Genomic DNA, 21,835 nt, shown 5'->3' with positions numbered 1-21,835 from the left:
GCAGGTAATGCATTAACTCATAATTCCACGTGTTGTGTATCTCAGTAAGTGATAATAATGCAAATAACATGCAGTTGTCGTGTGACTGATATTTGCCCTTGTCTAACTCAGGCGAATATTGGTCATTTTGGGCTACTGGGCATGGACGGAGAGACTCTGAAAATGCATACCACCCTCCAAAAGCATGTTATTGTATCATTAACCTTGGTGGCTGGCATCATGAATATACAGTGGATGATATAACTGAAGATACACTGATTATAGGGGAGTGCAGTCTCGTTTGAGGGTGGGCGCTAAAGGGGTAAAATATGATGTATATGACGTAATTTCTCTATTTCCGGGGTAGAAACCACGGCATTTTCAGTGGGGTTTTGGGCAAATTACACGCAATCAAAGTGAAAATTCAAAGAAAAAGTGATGATATGGTGGGAAAGTGGACATGTGTTGCACTTTGTTTACAACCCAGAGCACAAACGTTTTGAGGCAGTTTTGCAGGCAAGAGAATGGAGCTACTCTGGTTAGCTGTGTAGGCTAACACTTACCGACACGATGTCTCCCACTGCCATGCCTTTTCTTCTCCACTGGGAACCGAAAAAAAAATTTTTTTTCGGTGATTGCACCATTTATATCTGTGTAAACTTATGCTGTAAATATATTAAATGGAGGTCCCCGTAAGTGGTCAAATCCCACGATATCACGGAGGGTTCAAATGAGACTACGGTCTCCTATTAACCTTTTTCAGACTATCAAGGTGAGCAGGCTAGCCAGTTTAGCTATCATTTTAGCATGTCACTGTAAACGACTGAAGATACATTTTGCTAACACCTGTCCATTTATCTAAGCAAACTAATAAGGACTTTAACTAGCTAGCTCTGTCTGAACTACACTCACTTTTTTCCAGTTTCCAGGCCCTTCCCCACCTGGGGTGTTCTCTATTCAGATAGAATAGAGTAGCACAGTCTCGTATGAACCCTGTGAAATATCGCAGACTTATGGGGACAGACTTATGGGGACAGACTTATGGGGACAACCGCTCACACTGCGCGATATATACACAGCTTAACTTCACACGGGAAAATGGTGTACTGTAATTTCAGCAGTTAGGTAATGGGAATGTCTGGTATGATGGAGTTAAATGCTCCAACATGGCCATACTTTTTAGTTCATATCTTTGTGAATTGTTCCCACACTTTATTATATCAGCATCATTCCCCTTTTTCCACATTTTCTTTATACAGACCACATATGTACATTCATCAGGTTCTTTTGCTACATCACTGGTTCAAAATATAGACAAACACCCACTATGCAACTATTACAATATTAATTTGTTACTTTTTTATTATTGATTTAAGTAAATATGTTGACTAATTGCTTCAGCACCACTGCGCTCTGGAGAAAGCGTTTGCATTGTTTCATGTCCTGATAACGTACTGTAGCTTCATTACGTCCCGTGAATTACTTTCATAAAAAAATAAAGGATAAAGCTTTTATCTAAAACAAAATGCAGACTAGCTTTTGTTGATGGAAAAAAAAAAAAAAGGATAAATCTAGTCATTTTAGCAATTCAACAAAACCCTGGCTGTGTGCTTGATTGGCAGTGTGTCCCCGTGTGGAAAAGAAAATCATTAAAACTGAATTGTGAAATCTGGAATGCATGAGTATTGACACAATTAAAAATAAATCTAGTTTGGCTCCCTTCTTTAAACATTGACTTTGTGAATGCAATTCAGCAGGGTGCTGACAAAAATCTTTTTTTTTTTCTCGTCCGTGCTGAGAGTTTCCTTATTGGCGTGCTTGGACAGCGGCCATCAGCTCCATCGTGTTTCGCTGTAGGCCATCTCCGTCATTACTAATGTGGCGCTGCTGCTGCTGCTGCCTATGTTTTGGACGATGTCAAAGCCCGTGCCACAAAACGGGGACTGATACGGGAACATCACGCGCACTGTCAGAAGGGACCAGCAGCTGCTTGTCCAGCTTTCACTGACTTTGTCACATTTCAGCTGCACACATCGCCAAGGTGACAGTTATCCTTCTGGGGGTCGAGAGTTTTTCTACAAGGTGTTTGATGTTAATGCCATCCGTGGGCGCCTGGACGCGTGTGCTGCGATTCGCACCGTGATTATGTCTGATTTGTGTGGGAATTTACCAGCAACTGGCAGTGGAGAAGTTTAATCCACAGGAGGCCCATGATGCCCGTCTTAAAATGATACATAATAACCTTTCAGATGTGATGAGTGTCGCCATGGTGATCTATGGGTGACATTATTCACACTGACAGATGTGGCGCTTGTCACAACAGTGCATCTTGAGCTCGGTATGAATGCATGCTCACTGTGGGGTTTTGCTGGTTTATTTTTCGTGTTTACTACAGTATGTACAGTAAGATATATACGTGTGACCTGTGTGTGTGTGGAAATGTGGATCAAGTATTAATTCAAGTGATTAAACATGCAAATTTTTGTGCCTTGCATATTTTTTCCATGTGTTTTGTGCACATGTACCTCAGTGTTGCCATGTTATCAGTTAAAATAAATTAAATATATTAAAGTAAAACTTAAAATTAAACAAATTAAACCAGTGGCGGCGCCACAAACTTTTTCTTGGGGGGGCTGGGGTAAAAGTTGGAGAGGCTCCACAAAATGTCGTTGAAATGAACAATATATAGTAAATTGCTTTATACATACCAAGGTATATGTTTTAGTTACCCATGCTCCTCTAAAATGTGGTATCAATGCACACACACACATCACTTAGAATCACGTGGTTTGTGATCCACAAGCACAAATTTCTGATTTGTAACTTGTGTGTGGATTTTTATGAATAAATGTTTATTTGCAAAACTGAGAATTCTGTTTGTGAAGGGTGATTCAGCATTGGTGGATCACAGAACACACACATTCATCACTTTGATTAGTTACGCAATATTGAGACATTCTCAGCGCAAAACTGCAGTTGAGATCCACAAAAATGTCAGTCGTTATTCACATTATTGGCAGAATTATTGGGGGGTGAGGGGGGCTTGGCTCATTATTGGGGGGGCTTAAGTCCCCCCAAGCCCCCTCTTGGCACTGCCACTGAATTAAACAAAATAATACAAAATTCATAGTAAATCACACGGTCATGTTCCAATAGCATAAGTGGCTCTAGACTGAAACTTGACGGGGCTGTAGCCCCACCAAGAATCTAAGTAACCCCACCATAACACCAGAAGAAAATTGCCATTTGCCACTTAACAGGAAGACAGAGGACAGGAAGGAGAGGAACAGTAGAAGCCAGAAAACAGTAGCAATCAGTATGTCTGGTATTTATATTTGTGTATTTATATTGTATCAAATTGCTTTTTGACTTTCGCCTTTAATGCTCTGTGTGATTCTTACCCTGTGTGCTGCTATACGAGGTCTGTTAGAAAAGTATTGGGCCTTTTTATTTTTTGCAAAAACCTGATGGATTTGAATCACATGTGCTTGCATGAGCCAACCTTGAACCTTCGTGTGCATGCGTGAATTTTTTCACGCCTGTCGATTGCGTCAGTTGCTGGTAAGCAGCCTTTGTGTGTGGACATGTGTAGTGCACTCTGTGGATTTTCATTGCAAGGAAAAAGATGGAACGAGTGGAGCAGTGCCGCATCAAATTTTGCCAGAAACTGGGCGACAGCCAGGTGGAAACCATTCGGACGATTCAGACGGCTTTCGGTGACTTTTCAGTCGTGTGACTATCCGAGAAATTGTGGAAGAGGTGGGCATGTCACAGCATGTCCTGTGAGACTTCAACACGGAGGCGCTTTTGCTCCGTCAGCAGCTTCGTGCCGAAGTTATCAGCATGAATTTCGCTGCCACTCTTTTCATGGCCAAATCTTCTGTCACAGTGGAATGTGCCGAAAAAGTGCTGATGTCCACCTCTTCTACAATTTCTCGGACAGTCACACGACGGTCCCACATCACCACAGCGTTCACTTTGGAAATGATTTGGAAATCACGGTGGAACAACTCATATGAGTGAACCACGAAAACCTTGAGCTGACGGGCAGGCGTGAACAATACCGCTGCGACAGTTTTGTGCACGCGACGTGTCGTGCACGTGTGTGCATGACAGCATCGCAGTGGGAACACAGTCAATCAATCAATCAATTTTTTTTATATATAGCGCCAAATCACAACAAACAGTTGCCCCAAGGCGCTTTATATTGTAAGGCAAGGCCATACAATAATTATGTAAAACCCCAACGGTCAAAACGACCCCCTGTGAGCAAGCACTTGGCTACAGTAGGAAGGAAAAACTCCCTTTTAACAGGAAGAAACCTCCAGCAGAACCAGGCTCAGGGAGGGGCAGTCTTCTGCTGGGACTGGTTGGGGCTGAGGGAGAGAACCAGGAAAAAGACATGCTGTGGAGGGGAGCAGAGATCGATCACTAATGATTAAATGCAGAGTGGTGCATACAGAGCAAAAAGAGAAAGAAACAGTGCATCATGGGAACCCCCCAGCAGTCTACGTCTATAGCAGCATAACTAAGGGATGGTTCAGGGTCACCTGATCCAGCCCTAACTATAAGCTTTAGCAAAAAGGAAAGTTTTAAGCCTAATCTTAAAAGTAGAGAGGGTGTCTGTCTCCCTGATCTGAATTGGGAGCTGGTTCCACAGGAGAGGAGCCTGAAAGCTGAAGGCTCTGCCTCCCATTCTACTCTTACAAACCCTAGGAACTACAAGTAAGCCTGCAGTCTGAGAGCGAAGCGCTCTATTGGGGTGATATGGTACTACGAGGTCCCTAAGATAAGATGGGACCTGATTATTCAAACCTTATAAGTAAGAAGAAGAATTTTAAATTCTATTCTAGAATTAACAGGAAGCCAATGAAGAGAGGCCAATATGGGTGAGATATGCTCTCTCCTTCTAGTCCCCGTCAGTACTCTAGCTGCAGCATTTTGAATTAACTGAAGGCTTTTTAGGGAACTTTTAGGACAACCTGATAATAATGAATTACAATAGTCCAGCCTAGAGGAAATAAATGCATGAATTAGTTTTTCAGCATCACTCTGAGACAAGACCTTTCTGATTTTAGAGATATTGCGTAAATGCAAAAAAGCAGTCCTACATATTTGTTTAATATGCGCTTTGAATGACATATCCTGATCAAAAATGACTCCAAGATTTCTCACAGTATTACTAGAGGTCAGGGTAATGCCATCCAGAGTAAGGATCTGGTTAGACACCATGTTTCTAAGATTTGTGGGGCCAAGTACAATAACTTCAGTTTTATCTGAGTTTAAAAGCAGGAAATTAGAGGTCATCCATGTCTTTATGTCTGTAAGACAATCCTGCAGTTTAGCTAATTGGTGTGTGTCCTCTGGCTTCATGGATAGATAAAGCTGGGTATCATCTGCGTAACAATGAAAATTTAAGCAATACCGTCTAATAATACTGCCTAAGGGAAGCATGTATAAAGTGAATAAAATTGGTCCTAGCACAGAACCTTGTGGAACTCCATAATTAACTTTAGTCTGTGAAGAAGATTCCCCATTTACATGAACAAATTGTAATCTATTAGACAAATATGATTCAAACCACCGCAGCGCAGTGCCTTTAATACCTATGGCATGCTCTAATCTCTGTAATAAAATTTTATGGTCAACAGTATCAAAAGCAGCACAGTGTGAGCAGCTGGAACATGTGTAACCACATTGTTCAGCTATTGTGAAAAAAAAAAGAAAACTACATGCCACCTACGGGATTCGAACCTGAAATTTACTACCATTGCTGGCCTGTAAATGGTGTGGAGCAATGCCTGAAGTCAACAAGGACATGGATGAGGTGCACTGTGTGCGGCCGCTGTAGCCCGGCACAAAGGCGAAAGATGTTTTATATATTTTATATATATTATATATTATATTAAGCAGAGACACGCGCCTCGCTGGTAAGCAGCCTTTGTGTGTTCCTTGCGGAGGAATGTTGTAAGTTCATGTCCTTCTCCAGCTGGTACATCCAAGAGCACAGATCACAACAGCAGCGGCTGTGGGCGGACACACCCCCCTTGTCCATTCAGCGCCCAGACCAACGTGTCACTCTGTGTTATGTGGTCATTCATTTTTGTTATTTGTTATGTAAATGCGTATATAGTTATTGTCATAATTATTTATATACCTGTCCTGGCGGTGGTTTCTGTGTTTGTAATCTGTGAACTGAGCCATCATCTAGCCGTCAGTGTGCTGTGATCAGCTGACAGGCACCTCCCCGTGCTGTGTGCGCTCAGAACTGGTTGTGCCGCCCCCATGTGATCAGACCTGTACATACATATAAGCATTTTATACAAGTGTGCTCCCCGACACACGCGCACACGTGCAAGACACGTGCACCACATGTATGTTGCTTTTTGCAACGCCACACTTGTGGGGGCACTTAGACAAATTTCACATCCAGCTTGACAGTGATTGTCTGCTGCTGTTTTCGCGCTAATAGTGCGATTGGCCACACATTTTCTAAGTGCCAAGTGAGCGGTGTTAGATGTTCGTGTGTATCACCTGGAATTTGGCCGACGCCTGCCGCGTGAGGGTTCGATGGGCTCTCACAGGGCACAGTCTGTCTTTCAGCCGCTGGTGTGCGCAAATAGTTGTAGCAACAGGTGTACGAGGTGTTGGACGCAGCTACGATTTTACACATATTGCATACGATTCCTGCTTCATGCGCAATTCGACCACATTCGTACTATGTGTGAAGGGGCCCTTAATAATGCTAATGATGTTTTTAAAAACAATGAATTCATTCATTAAGATGTGAAAAATGAAAAATGATTTGTTATCTGAGCCACCCATGGAGAAATCAAGCAACCTCACATAAAAAAAATGGCTAAATTTAGATAACAAAACGAGGCAATAATTTATTAGAGTATGTGCACCTCAGCATGTGTTTCATAGAGGGAGGTAACACATTTACTTTGCCCCACATAGCGAGCATTGACAACAATGCAGCGGGAGCTGAGAGAGCTGCAGAAACGACAACAGCATGAGAGAGAAACACCTCATGCTGAGAGAGAAAAAAAAAGCCTTAGCGACAAGCGTGTGTCTATCTGTGTGTATGTGGAGGAGGAAGAACATGAAAAAATATATAAAAAATAAAAAATACAGTGTGTAGTGGGACACGGGGTGGGGGATGCTGTGCACTTGAAGAAAACTAGGAGAGAAAAGGGGATAAATGAAGCTGAAGTGAGAGAAGAAAAATGGATGAAAGACGGCGTGAAGACGGGAGAAGATGAAGATGGAGAGAGACAAACAGCGAGTAATGTGACGTTAATTGAAGACGCATTGAGAATGAGTGAGGTTTGAGCGCGGCAGACTGAGACGTGTCGTCTCCACCCTGCAGCCCACAGCGTCCTCCTGCCAAAAGGAAAATGGGGTGAAATTGTGCACAGTTCAGACTCTAAATGTGAAATTCTACATTTAAAAGACTGCATATTTTAATTTAGGCCACAGAGCAGAACCGGCCGTGATAAAGCTTCATTCACTTTATGTGAGAGTTGGCAAACCGGATGTTCATTATGGTCAGGAATGGAACGATAATCAACTCAGCGCAGGCGGAAAACATCACCTCTTGTGCGTGCAAATAGAACTTGGCGAGTAAAAAAAAGTTGCGTTTCTTCCCACTTTTGCCTTCAGCTGTTGCAGCGTAGATGAATCGGATTGTTAGAAACTGAAAATCGATGCACGCAGACGACCCGGGACTGCTGTCGTCCACCTGTTCTTCTCAGTCTGCCAATAAACGTGAGGTGATGAGGAATGTGAGCTTTGATTGTTGCCGGGCTTGTTTCCAGTTTGCCGCTTGGCATTCAAAATCCTAATTATCTGAGCAAAAGAGGTTTTATATATATTTATTTATATAATTTTATTGCTGAACCCCTCATTTAAATATACGGAGGCCAAAATGTTGGACAGTTTCATCAATAAATATTAGAAATGTGAGGTCTCACAATAATACTGCAAAATCCAACCTCAACATGACGGCACAACTCAACCAAAGCCTCTCTGGAAAATAGTATTTATGGGTAATATTGCAGCCTATGCCATTTTTTAAAACTTGGTGCTAAAGACATATAACAATGGTGCAATGTTCAACTAAATGTTCAACTTGAGCATCGTGCACGTATAGCACAAACACTAGTTTCCAATTCCTCAAATTTTTACCTTGGAAAAAATTTTCAAGGTCGAAGTCCTGTTAGAAGTGGCTTTTCATAAGCTAAAGTATAATACAAATACAGATCAAAAGGGCTTTTCAAATGTTAAAACCAAATATCTGCTAAATCCACAATATGGATCAGATGCAGGTCAAACTTAGTCTATTCACTGAGAGTGACAGTTTGCACCTCATTGTCAAAAATGAGACTGATTGAGGCACTTTTGATTGAGATATAATGCAAAATGTAGACCAAATGGGCTTTTCAATATTAAATTCAAATGTCCACAAAAATCCACAATCTGGATTGGATTTTGGATCAAACTTTGTCAGGTGATAGTGAGTGTCAGTCTGCACCCCATGTTCAAATATGAGAGTGATTGGGCCACGTTTGATTAAGATCTAATGTAAAATATATATTAAAAGGGGTTTTCAATGTTAAATTTAAATGGCCACAAAATCTGTAATCTGGATCACATCTTGGATCAAACTTTTCAGGTGTTAGTGTCAGTCGACACCTCATATTCAAATATGAGAGTGATTGGGGCATGTTTGATTAAGATATAATGTAAAATATACGAGGTCTGTTAGAAAAGTATCCGACCTTTTTATTTTTTCAAAAACCTGATGGATTTGAATCACGTGTGCTTGCATGAGCCAACGCTGAACCTTCGTGCACATGCGTGAGTTTTTTCACACCTGTCGGTTGCGTCATTTGCTTGTAAGCAGCCTTTGTGTGAGGATGGGTGGAGTCTCTCATCGTTTTTTCTTTGCAAGGAAATGGTGGAACAACTGGAGCAGCGTGACTGCATCAAATTTTGCTAGAAACTGGGCGACAGCCAGGTGGAAACCATTCAGATTATTCACACGGCTTTCGGTGACAACCCTCTGGGCATCACACAGATTAAGGAGCGGTACAACCGGTTTAAAGATGTCCGCACAACGGTGGAGAGCGAGCCACGCTCCAGTCGGCCATCAACATGCTGAAACGACCGGATCATTTCCAAAGTGAACGCTGTGATGATGTGGGACCGTCGTGTGACTAGCCGAGAAATTGCGGAAGAGGTGGACATCAGCACTTTTTCGGCACATTCCACTGCGAAAGAAGATTTTGCCATGAAAAGAGTGGCGGCGAAATTCATTGGCACAAAGCTGATGGCGCAGCAACAGCGCCTCCGTGTTGAAGTCTCACAGGACATGTTGTGACATGCCCAGCTCGTCAACCATTAGGAAGATTCAGATGGCTTTCGGTGGCTTTTCAGTCATGTGACTATCCGAGAAATTGTTGACAAGCTGGATATGTCAGGGCATGTCCTGTGAGGCTTCATCACGGAGGCGCTGTTGCTGCACCATCAGCTTCGTGCCGATGAATTTCGCCGCCGCTCTTTTCATGGCCAAATTTTCTGTCACAGTGGAATGTGCTGAAAAAGTGCTGATGTCCACCTCTTCCGCAATTTCTCGGATAGTCACACGACGGTCCCACATCACCACAGTGTTCACTTTGGAAATGATCTCGTCATTTCAGCATGTTGATGGCCGACTGGAGCGTGGCTCGCTCTCCACCGTTGTGTGGCCGTCTTTAAACCGGTTGTACCGCTGCTTAATCTGTGTGATGCCCAGAGGATCGTCACCGAAAGCCATCTGAATCTTCCAAATGGTTTCCACCTGGCTGTCGCCCAGTTTCTGGCAAAATTTGATGCAGTCGTGCTGCTCCAGTCGTTCCACCATTTCCTTGCAAAGAAAAAAACGATGAGAGACTCCACCCATCCTCACACAAAGGCTGCTTACAAGCAAATGACGCAACCGACAGGCGTGAAAAAAATCACACATGCGCACGAAGGTTCAACGTTGGCTCATGCAAGCACACGTGATTCAAATCCATCAGGTTTTTGAAAAAATAAAAAGGTCAGATACTTTTCTAACAGACCTCGTACATTAAAGAGGTTTTCAATATTGAATTTAAGTAGCCACAAAATCCAGATCAAATCTTGGATCAAACTTTGTCAGGTGATAGTGAGTGTCAGTCAGCACCTCACATTCAAATATGAGAGTGATTGGGGCACGTTTGATTAAGATATAACATAAAATATACATTAAAAGGGGTTTTCAATATTAAATTTAAGTAGCCACAAAATCTGTAATCTGGATCAGATCCGGATCAAACTTTGTCAGTCGCTAAAGGATACCATTGTACATAACGCTGTCAAATATGAAATAAATTTGATCTGTTTTGACAGTTATGAATTTTTGAAAATTTGTTCAAAGATGGGGATTTTTCCAGTTTTCCAAGATTTTTCCTGACTTTTACCTATGGCCTGGAAAATTGAATCACTTCTTGTCTATCAGGATATGAAAATTTCCTAACAATATATGAAAAATTGTGAGCTCCAGACTGTTCACAAACAAACAAACAGACAAACAAACAGCGGATGTTATAATTCATTGTACTTTTATGTTTTATTAAGTGTAAGTGATTTAAAGCTTTTGGCATTAGTGATTAACTGGCAGGGGTGGTGGCCAAGCAATTAAGTGCACGTTTCTATTGCATTACCCACTTCAAGGCATTCTACTTGTATTCTCCATGTAATGTGGAGTTATGTCAAGAAGCGCATCTGGCGTAAATCTTGTGCCAAATCATCATGCAGATCTGCCCCGGATCTGCTGTGGCGACCCTGAGGGGAAGGGGAGTTGAAGTTGAAGGGACTTACCAGCATAAGTAATTAACTCTGACTGTGTACGGTCCATTTGGAGTCACTCACTGTAAATTACATGTTAATGACTTTGCTGACTTATGTTGCATAATTGAGCGTTAAAACACTGAAAAGTGTATAATGTGTGTTTTTGATGTACAATTACTGCATATTATGTCGTTAATAAAACTGTTGGTGTGATGCCTCTTAAATTATACCTCGTGTAACTTTTTTTCTTGTTGCCACGTTGTCTTATGTTACTCAAACACAAACTGTTGTGCAGCTCTACATGACTGGAATAGATAAATACAATTTTTGGGGTAATATAATGGAAAACATTCATATAATAAAAGGCAAGTGGCCTCTGTGCGTTTGTGTTTTTCAGAGCATCAACTGAAATCCAGAAAAAGCTGACTTTTGTCTTTTGGCGTCTATATTATACGAGCCAAGTGGCCTCCGCGTGTGTGTGTGTGTGTGTGTGTGTGTGTGTGTGTATGTATATATATATATATATATATATATATATATATATATATATATATATATATATATGGCTTTGATCATGCAAAAACCAGGGAGAGCCAACGTTTGCCGTTTGGGGTGTTTATGAATTTTGGGTTGAGGATGAACACTGCAAAAACGGAAAGTTGCTAGGACAAATATTTTTGGAGAATTAGCCAAATTAGCCATTAGAATTTTAGGTAACCAATAAACAAAGGATGCTGTGCTGACGTTTCAGAAGAATGGTTTTACATGAAGTCTGTGGGAGCAGTCAGGATGATTTTTAGCCTGGCTGAAATCATCCCTAAAGGGGAGGTACTTCATGGAGCACAACTTCATACTGCTTGGACGATGATTCAGTGGCAGGATAAACTGTGGCGATGGACCGACACTACTGTAACAATCTGGTAGAATGTTCCCGTCTTCTCTGGCAGTGCATTGCACGATCGCCCTTATGGATGAGCCGCTGTTGGTGATCTCTTATAAAAATTTAACAACCTCTCCAACTCTTACTTCATCCATAGTGGAAAAAGTGTGTCCATTGCAGTTTTGTGAAGTAAAGCTTTCTAGAATTGCCTTTAGTACCTCCTCCTGCAAGTGTAAAAACGTATTTGCAATATTTAAGAGGTTTTTTCTTTCCTATTCAGTTGTTTCTGTTAAGCATATTTTCAGTTCAGTACTTCAGTTTGCACAATCTGGAGGCTAATGGAAACCCACCTAATGATGGCATGATTGCACAAATGTTCTGGATGATGCCAAGTGAGGCAAAAGAAGTGAAATAAAGTGAACTGGGAATGAGGAGAACTTTGACACTTGCAGCATCATCACAAAATAAAAACCCACTCATGCCTCCTTTTTGATTACTTTACACCTCATGAGTCTTGGCCTGCAGCAAATGGATATATATATATATATATATATATATATATACACAACCCCTGGCAAAAATTATGGAATCACCGGCCTCGGAGGATGTTCATTCAGTTGTTTAATTTTGTAGAAAAAAAGCAGATCACAGACATGACACAAAACTAAAGTCATTTCAAATGGCAACTTTCTGGCTTTAAGAAACACTATAAGAAATCAGGAAAAAAGATTGTGGCAGTCAGTAACGGTTACTTTTTTAGACCAAGCAGAGGGAAAAAAATATGGAATCACTCAATTCTGAGGAAAAAATTCTGGAATCATGAAAAACAAAAGAACGCTCCAACACATCACTAGTATTTTGTTGCACCACCTCTGGCTTTTATAACAGCTTGCAGTCTCTGAGGCATGGACTTAATGAGTGACAAACAGTACTCTTCATCAATCTGGCTCCAACTTTCTCTGATTGCTGTTGCCAGATCAGCTTTGCAGGTTGGAGCCTTGTCATGGACCATTTTCTTCAACTTCCACCAAAGATTTTCAATTGGATTAAGATCCGGACTATTTGCAGACCATGACATTGACCCTATGTGTCTTTTTGCAAGGAACGTTTTCAGTTTTTGCTCTATGGCAAGATGCATTATCATCTTGAAAAATGATTTCATCATCCCCAAACATCCTTTCAATTGATGGGATAAGAAAAGTGTCCAAAATATCAACGTAAACTTGTGCATTTATTGATGATGTAATGACAGCCATCTCCCCAGTGCCTTTACCTGACATGCAGCCCCATATCATCAATGACTCTGGAAATTTACATGTTCTCTTCAGGCAGTCATCTTTATAAATCTCATTGGATCCGCAATTGTACGCTACCCTACGCCAGTCCCATGAAAAATCCTTTAGGTTTTTTAAATCAGTACATACATGCATTGCTGGCAGTGAAGCTTCAAAACCACAGAAGAAGAAGAAGAGGTTGTGCCAAGGCCCCCCCCAACCCCCTGTGCGCAACATACGCAGCCATATCCAGCACAATGCTAATCTACGCAGGCCCGGTGTGAAAGGGGCTTTACATAGGGCTGGGCCTGTCCATGGACCATCACCCAACTCATCACATTCATTCATTTTGACCAAACGTTGATATGTGATGAGTTAGGTCACCCTGTTGCCTCACCATGTGACACACGTGGAAACACTAGTCCTAACCATAACCTTAACCTTGATCATAACCATAATCAAAACCTAGATGAATGTTCCCTGGTGACCTGGAAGTGAAGCAGATAGTTCTTTGCACTGTCAGACAGAAATGATGCAGCTACTCAAAAAACACGTCTTCTCCCCCGTCACTAAATGATGCAACAGGTGTACCTAACGCACACAGTGATGGACAGGGGGAACCGAGCAAGTGTATAAATGTGTCGAGTCGATTGTGAGAATCTGTTGTATCATGGTTTTTATGTAAGTTGAAGTCAATCCTGTATAAGCCCTGAGGCAAATTGGTGGCGGTGCTCATCCCTGGATTTCATAGGGTGCAACAAACAGGACAAGTAACTTCGCCAGCCAAGGCCGGTACCCACTTACAGCTGGGTGGACTGAGATAACACAGATTAAGGGTCTTCTGTAACTACACAGACAGGTAATACAACCGAGAATCAAACCCAGGTCTACGTATCCGTGGTCCAACTCCTTATCCCACTGATCCACCTGCTCTGTGGCACTTTTGTGTGCTGGAAATGAAATTTTAAACATCTAATTCATAATTGCATGAATGAATTTCAAATAGTGACAGCAAAGCATTTTTCCAAACTCCTCTGATGCTCCGTTTTTGGCAAAAGCTGAAGAGACGCCACGTGAACAAACAAAAGAGCTTGGAAAGGAGAGAGTGGTATCATAGCGAGAGCAAGAGGAGAAAGGAGCATCCTTTGATGTTTGCCGGCTGATCCGGCCTGCTGTTTCGGACGCAGGAGGTACGGTAAACATCTCAGGCTCCTTCAACTGGAGGCTTTGATCACAGCCATGCTGAAAGATGATGTTGTTGATTCACTGATAACACAGTACTAAAAAGTGTCTGTGACACGAACATCCACATTACTGTATGGATGCTTACCTGCAAAACAAACACAACAGACCAACTGTTAAAAAAACAAACAAAAAAATTAGAATCTTAAAGCTGTACAGCCTTTCAAATTTCACAAAACTGACAAAAATTATATACATTATATGTAAAAATTATATTAGCCAAGTGGCATCTGTCTGCGTGCGTGTGTATAGCTTCGTTCACACACAAACTGGGGCGAGCTGATGTTTGCTGCTTGGTATGCTTATGTATTTTGGGTAAAGGATAAACGCTGAAAAAACAGAAGGTTGATAGGACAAATATTTTTCAAGAAATTAGCAATGTTAGCTAACTAGTAAACAATGGACATTGTGCTGCAATGCACCGTGGGAGTTCGGGTTTGGGGGTTTTAAATGTTGTTATTGTGGTTCATGTTAGTTTAACAGTGTTGTTATTATGATTTATTATGTTTTTGTAGATCAATTGGTTTAGTCATTTTAGTTAAGTCTCATGTTGCTGTTACCACGAGTGAGTTAAGTTTCATGTTGCCGGTACCATGACTGAAAAGTGTATTGCTTTTGATGTCTTCCACCACCGTCTCTGTTTCCGCCTGTCTAAAATTAGAAGCACCTGCGTGCGGCAGAATGTGGAAAAGACAAAAAGCTCTCTGTGTGCATGTGTATGTGTATGTAACTTCGATCACAGAGAAACTGAAGAGCTAGCATTTCCTTCTTCCTCCGCCGGACTGGAGGAGGTGCAGAGATGTCTGGCTGCACGTGAGTCTCCTCTGGTTCCTCTGGCTCAGACTCGTTCTCCCGCTCATCGGTTACAACAGGAACTGTGGAACGACACTCTCTTCAGCATACTGCATCAAACTGAACGCTGTGGAGCCGAGTTTAATTATGCGCACGTGACAGAAAACTGATTCGTCGTAGCGCGCAGTGAAATGTGACACCGCGTCATGTCAAAACTTGACAGTTTCCGTGTCACTTTGTAATAAGGCGTGACAGTTTGGGCTCCAAGAACCATCACAGGAACCACTACGAACGTTGTCACATTCTATTAAGGATCACTACTCATCAAGACGGATCAATACGCTCAGTTGCGACCTCCACGATGTGAGATGAAATGAGGGTGGTGTGTGACATTCGTGGAAGATTTTTTTGACAGGCAAAAACATGCTCCACGAATATCAAGTCAAATCAAATCAATTTTATTTATATAGCGCCAAATCACAACAAACAGTTGCCCCAAGGTGCTTTATATTGTAAGGTAAAGCCATACAATAATTACGGAAAAACCCCAACGGTCAAAACGACCCCCTGTGAGCAAGCACTTGGCGACAGTGGGAAGGAAAAACTCCCTTTTAACAGGAAGAAACCTCCAGCAGAACCAGGCTCAGGGAGGGGCAGTCTTCTGCTGGGACTGGTTGGGGCTGAGGGAGAGAACCAAGAAAAAGACATGCTGTGGAGGGGAGCAGAGATCAATCACTAATGATTAAATGCAGAGTGGTGCATACAGAGCAAAAAGAGAAAGAAACAGTGCATCATGGGAACCCCCCAGCAGTCTAAGTCTATAGCAGCATAACTAAGGGATGGTTCAGGGTTACCTGATCCAGCCCTAACTATAAGCTTTAGCAAAAAGGAAAGTTTTAAGCCTAATCTTAAAAGTAGAGAGGGTGTCTGTCTCCCTGATCCGAATTGGGACCTGATTATTCAAAACCTTATAAGTAAGAAGAAGAATTTTAAATTCTATTCTAGAATTAACAGGAAGCCAGTGAAGAGAGGCCAATATGGGTGAGCTATGCTCTCTCCTTCTAGTCCCCGCTAGTACTCTAGCTGCAGCATTTTGAATTAACTGAAGGCTTTTCAGGGAACTTTTAGGACAACCTGATAATAATGAATTACAATAGTCCAGCCTAGAGGAAATAAATGCATGAATTAGTTTTTCAGCATCACTCTGAGACAAGACCTTTCTAATTTTAGAGATATTGCGTAAATGCAAAAAAGCAGTCCTACATATTTGTTTAATATGCGCTTTGAATGACATATCCTGATCAAAAATGACTCCAAGATTTCTCACAGTATTACTAGAGGTCAGGGTAATGCCATCCAGAGTAAGGATCTGGTTAGACACCGTGTTTCTAAGATTTGTGGGGCCAAGTACAATAACTTCAGTTTTATCTGGGTTTAAAAGCAGGAAATTAGAGGTCATCCATGTCTTTATGTCTGTAAGACAATCCTGCAGTTTAGCTAATTGGTGTGTGTCCTCTGCCTTCATGGATAGATAAAGCTGGGTATCATCTGCGTAACAATGAAAATTTAAGCAATGCTGTCTAATAATATTGCCTAAGGGAAGCATGTATAAAGTGAATAAAATTGGTCCTAGCACAGAACCTTGTGGAACTCCATAATTAACCTTAGTCTGTGAAGAAGATTCCCCATTTACATGAACAAATTGTAATGTATTAGATAAATATGATTCAAACCACCGCAGCGCAGTGCCTTTAATACCTATGGCATGCTCTAATCTCTGTAATAAAATTTTATGGTCAACAATATCAAAAGCAGCACTGAGGTTTAACACTGAGGTTTAACGATGAGTCCACTGTCTGAGCCATAAGAAGATCATTTGTAACCTTCACTAATGTTGTTTCTGTACTATGATGAATTCTAAACCCTTACTGAAACTCTAAAATAGACCATTCCTCTGCAGATGATCAGTTAGCTGTTTTACAACTACCCTTTCAAGAATTTTTGAGAGAAAAGGAAGGTTGGAGATTGGCCTATAATTAGCTAAGATAGCTGGGTCAAGTGATGGCTTTTTAAGTAATGGTTTAATTACTGCCACCTTAAAAGTCTGTGGTACATAGCCAACTAATAAAGATAGATTGATCATATTTAAGATCGAAGCATTAAATAATGGTAGGGCTTCCTTGAGCAGCCTGGTAGGAATGGGGTCTAATAGACATGTTGATGGTTTGGATGAAGTAACTAATGAAAATAACTCAGACAGAACAATCTGAGAGAAAGAGTCTAACCACATACCGGCATCACTGAAAGCAGCCAAAGATAACGATACATCTTTGGGATGGTTATGAGTAATTTTTTCTCTAATAGTTAAAATTTTATTAGCAAAGAAAGTCATGAAGTCATTACTAGTTAAACTTAAAGGAATACTCAGCTCAATAGAGCTCTGACTCTTTGTCAGCCTGGCTGCAGTGCTGAAAAGAAACCTGGGGTTGTTCTTATTTTCTTCAATTAGTGATGAGTAGTAACATGTCCTAGCTTTACGGAGGGCTTTTTTATAGAGCAACAGACTTTTTCCAGGCTAAGTGAAGATCTTCTAAATTAGTGAGATGCCATTTCCTCTCCAACTTACGGGTTATCTGCTTTAAGCTGCGAGTTTGTGAGTTATACCACGGAATCAGGCACTTCTGATTTAAAGCTCTCTTTTTCAGAGGAGCTACAGCATCCAAAGTTGTCTTCAATGAGGATGTAAAACTATTGACGAGATACTCTATCTCACTTACACAGTTTAGGTAGCTACTCTGCACTGTGTTGGTATATGGCATTAGAGAACATAAAGAAGGAATCATATCCTTAAACCTAGTTACAGCGCTTTCTGAAAGACTTCTAGTGTAATGAAACTTATTCCCCACTGCTGGGTAGTCCATCAGAGTAAATGTAAATGTTATTAAGAAATGATCAGACAGAAGGGAGTTTTCAGGGAATACTGTTAAGTCTTCAATTTCCATACCATAAGTCAGAACAAGATCTAAGATATGATTAAAGTGGTGGGTGGACTCATTTACATTTTGAGCAAAGCCAATTGAGTCTAACAATAGATTAAATGCAGTGTTGAGGCTGTCATTCTCAGCATCTGTGTGGATGTTAAAATCACCCACTATAATTATCTTATCTGAGCTAAGCACTAAGTCAGACAAAAGGTCTGAAAATTCACAGAGAAACTCACAGTAACGACCAGGAGGATGATCGATAACAACAAATAAAACTGGTTTTTGGGACTTCCAATTTGGATGGACAAGACTAAGAGTCAAGCTTTCAAATGAATTAAAGCTCTGTCTGGGTTTTTGATTAATTAATAAGCTGGAGTGGAAGACTGCTGCTAATCCTCCGCCTCGGCCCGTGCTACAAGTGTTCTGGCAGTTAGTGTGACTCGGGGGTGTTGACTCATTTAAACTAACATATTCATCCTGCTGTAACCAGGTTTCTGTAAGGCAAAATAAATCAATATGTTGATCAATTATTATATCATTTACTAACAGGGACTTAGAAGAGAGAGATCTAATGTTTAATAGACCACATTTAACTGTTTTAGTCTGTGGTGCAGTTGAAGGTGCTATATTATTTTTTCTTTTTGAATTTTTATGCTTAAATAGATTTTTGCTGGTTATTGGTGGTCTGGGAGCAGGCACCGTCTCTACGGGGATGGGGTAATGAGGGGATGGCAGGGGGAGAGAAGCTGCAGAAAGGTGTGTAAGACTACAACTCTGCTTCCTGGTCCCAACCCTGGATAGTCATGGTTTGGAGGATTTAAGAAAATTGGCCAGATTTCTAGAAATGAGAGCTGCTCCATCCAAAGTGGGATGGATGCCGTCTCTCCTAACAAGACCAGGTTTTCCCCAGAAGCTTTGCCAATTATCTATGAAGCCCACCTCATTTTTTGGACACCACTCAGACAGCCAGCAATTCAGGGAGAACATGCGGCTAAACATGTCACTCCCGGTCCAATTGGGGAGGGGCCCAGAGAAAACTACAGAGTCCGACATTGTTTTTTCAAAGTTACACACCGATTCAATATTAATTTTATTGACCTCCGATGGGCGTAACCGGGTGTCATTACTGCCAACGTGAATTACAATCTTACCAAATTTACGCTTAGCCTTAGCCAGCAGTTTCAAATTTCCTTCAATGTCGCCTGCTCTGGTCCCCGGAAGACATTTGACTATGGTTGCTGGTGTCGCTAACTTCACATTTCTCAAAACAGAGTCGCCAATAACCAGAGTTTGTTCCTCGGCGGGTGTGTCGCCGAGTGGGGAAAAACAGAGATGTGAACGGGTTGGCGGTGTACATGGGGCTTCTGTTTAGGACTATGCTTCCTCCTCACAGTCACCCAGTCGGCCTGCTTTCCAGGCTGCTCGGGATCTGCTGGAGGGGAACTAACGGCGGCTAAGCTACCTTGGTCCGCACCGACTACAGGGGCCTGGCTAGCTGTAGGATTTTCCAAGGTGCGGAGCCGAGTCTCCAATTCGCCCAGCCTGGCCTCCAAAGCTACGAATAAGCTATACTTATTACAAGTACCATTACTGCTAAAGGAGGCCGAGGAATAACTAAACATTTCACACCCAGAGCAGAAAATTGTGCGAGAGACAGGAGAAGCTGCCATGCTAAACCGGCTAAGAGCTAGTAGCTGCGCTAAGCTAGTGGATTCCTAAAAACACACAAAGTGAATAATGTATAAATAATTTAGAGGTGATTCAGCAGAGGGAGTGCTTTAGTTAAGGCACATGAAGATTACACTGTGAAACAAATCGTTATCTAGTTAACTAGATCAATCTAACTGCGCAGATTAAACAGCAAACAGATACAGAAAAACACCGCTGTGCTCCGGAACAGGAAGTGATACAATACCGCAGTGAGAGCCAACCACCAGTAGAGGCAGAATCAGTATCAAGAATATCACGCGCCAACACGCACTATTAAGAAACCTATTCAGATGCGTTAAGTCACATTAAGAATGTCAGGAATGTGTCACGAATGACAGAAAAATGACATTCGTAACGCGTCTTGCTTATGTGTAAATGCACCTTAAATACCGCCCAATGCGGGACGGTTGGCAGCTTGGCAAAAAAACTTTTATATCTAGATGAGTGAAACGACAAAAGCCAAATCTTGGTCTGACTAACCTCAGTAGACAATTAAATGGTGCTGACAGAGTGAGGAGAACCTCTGAGACATCAGGGGACAAAGAAAACGGAAAAACAACCATCACATCACAATATTTTTTTTAAGTAATATGTTGAAGAAGTGAAAAAAAAACTTTGTCAACTACAAACTGTTTTGAGGGTGTATTTTAAGACATTTTCATTTTTCTGAAGACAGCACTTGAATGCCTTCCTAGGCAGTCTCCAAAACTAATTATCTCCTTTTCATTCTTTTGAGAGTTTGTTGTGTGATTATATTGACTGACAAAATACTAGAAATACAAAAAGCTATTTTTTTTTCTGAAAATGAAAACTAATCAAGTTTTATCAGCTGGAAAATAAGAAGTATTTACATTGTGTCTTGTCCCGGTAATAACAGTTTACACAGAAGGAGCGAAAGGATTCGTGGACTTAATTTTGCAGTGGAAGCTACTTTACTGTGAGCTACTTTAAGGCTCTAATATTCCTTTCATATCAACTTTCAAATGATTCTAATGGCAAAGTTTTTTCATTCTAGACAGTCGAAAACTGAGACGTGTTAGAGAAGATTCTTGGGGTCTCCGTGTCAGAATTGTTGGAGTGGTTAAAAAAGTGGCACATTATTTTAAATTTTCTCACAAAATGGATCGACACAAAATAGAAATGTTGAAATCCAGCACATAAGAACACAATTGCCAATAATTTGAATTTTGACAGCAAGAACACTTGGCAACTGATATATTCAAACTTTTATTAGCATTGTCACTTTTAAGGCAAACCATTTTGGATTTCTCTGTCACTCTTATTCTAATGTCAGATGTCATATATGTCAGTGAATAATTTTATGGTAAATGGACTGCATTTATATAACGCTTTTCCATCTGCATCAGACGCTCAAAGCGCTTTACAATAATGTGTCACATTCACCCCGATATTGGGGTGCTGCCATACAAGGTGCGCATTACACACTGGGAGCAACTATGGGATTAAAGACCTTGCTCAAGGGCCCTTAGTGATTTTCCGGCCAGGCTGGGATTTGATCTAAGGATCCTCTAGTCTCAAGCCCAACACTTAACCACTAGACCATCCCTCACTTATCATAATTTTTTAATCAAAAATTATCTTCATCTTGTAGTGCATCCTTCAATGTGAAATGCTGATAAAGATATAAAGATGTTTTCTTAAATGGGTTTACTTCAGAATCTCAGAGTTTCTAGATTTTTTTTTTCCGCCCCCTTTTGGCACATTTTGACTCATTCCGGGCTCATTTTTTCACTCCACCTGCAAGTCCTGCACCTCTATGTAAACAGCCCAGTCATGGCTAGCAGGAGGAAGAAACATAAACTGTATTTTATTCAACATAATACAGTTAGTACAGTTATAATCAATCATAAAACATTAATAAACAAGAAGTTAAATTTCCTTGGTAATTTTTTAATATAGAATGCAATGCTAAAGAACCCTCGGCCGTATGAGCATAAACATAGGAAATGCTATAGTTTTACTTGGCCAACTCATGCAGTAGCGCCAATATTCGCTGTTTCACAGTTGTGAATCTCGCGCCATCTCGTGGTCCATGACTCACGCGAGAGTTCAGTTTCAGCAGAGTTAGGGTTCAGGGCACAATGGAAACAAACCTT

General features: G+C 41.2%; 1 protein-coding gene across 1 annotated transcript in view; it reads left to right on the top strand.

Annotated features, from left to right (window-relative positions):
* The window catches only part of efna2a (ephrin-A2a), a 255,598-nt gene that overhangs the window by 168,138 nt on the left and 65,625 nt on the right, over positions 1-21,835 (top strand). The gene's annotated exons all lie outside the window — the stretch shown is intronic.

This window comes from Thalassophryne amazonica, chromosome 19 (genome assembly GCF_902500255.1).
Source record: "Thalassophryne amazonica chromosome 19, fThaAma1.1, whole genome shotgun sequence".
NCBI classification, from domain to species: Eukaryota; Metazoa; Chordata; class Actinopteri; order Batrachoidiformes; family Batrachoididae; genus Thalassophryne; species Thalassophryne amazonica.
This window is presented reverse-complemented; position numbering and strand designations above follow the sequence as displayed.